A 1,153-nucleotide genomic window follows, 5' to 3' on the forward strand; every position below is an offset into this window, starting at 1 on the left:
TGCAGAACAGGCGAAGAACTTCTACAACTGAACAGAAGACAACCCAGCTTGGAAGTGGGCGAGGGACTTGAACAGACACTCCTCCAAAGACGATACACAAATGACCAAAAAAGCACGTGAAAAGATGCTCAACATCTGTTAGACATTAAGGAAATGCAAATCAAAACCAGGGTGAGCTACCACAAGCAGGGAATGGCCACCCACTCCAGTATCCTTGCCTGGAGAATCCCACGGACAGAGGAGCCTACAGAGTCCTCTGCAGACTATGGCTATAGTCCATAGGGTTGCAAAGAGTCGGACATGACTGAGCGACTGACATACACATCACAGCCACTACCACGGCTGTAAAAACCAAAAGCCAGGGACTTCCCTGGTGGCCCTGTAGCTGGAATTCCATGCTCCCCATACAGGGGGCATGGGTTTGATCCCTGGTTGGGGAACTGGATGCCGCAGGCTAGAGATCATGCATGCCACAATGAAAAGATCCCGCATGCCGCAACTGAGACCCGGTGCAGCCAAATATACGTATAAAAAGTCAGAAAATAAAAGTGTTGGCAAAGACACGGTGCATCTGGAGCCTTTTTGAGCTGCTGGTGGGGATGTAAAATGGTGTTGCTGTGGAACACAATCGGGTGGTCCCTCACAAAAAGAATTGAAACATAATGATAACATGGCCCAGCAAGTCCAGTCCTGAGTATATAACCAAAAGAATTGAAAAGAGGTGTTCAAACAAATAACCTATCCATGAACGTTCATTGCTCTACTAGTCACAATAGCCCAAGATCAGAAACAACTCAAATGTCTACCAACTGTAGTCTACCCATATAAGGAATACCATTCAGCCACAAAAAAAGAAATCTTCCCTGGTCGCTCAGAGGGGAAAGAGTCTGCCTGCAATGCAGGAGACCTGGGTTCAACCCCCAGGTCAGGAAGATCCTCTGGAGAAAGAAATGGCAACCCACTCCAGTATTCTTGCCTGGAGAATCCCATGGACAGAGGAGGCTGGCGGGTCACAGTCCCTGGGGTCGCAAAGAGTCGGACACGACTGGGCCACCAACGCACAGAAAGAAATGAAGCGCTGATTCATGCTACGGTGAGAATGAACCCCAAAAACATAACGTATGATAAAGTAAGCCAGACACGAGAGGTCACA

Source organism: Odocoileus virginianus, chromosome 4 (genome assembly GCF_023699985.2).
Source record: "Odocoileus virginianus isolate 20LAN1187 ecotype Illinois chromosome 4, Ovbor_1.2, whole genome shotgun sequence".
NCBI classification, from domain to species: Eukaryota; Metazoa; Chordata; class Mammalia; order Artiodactyla; family Cervidae; genus Odocoileus; species Odocoileus virginianus.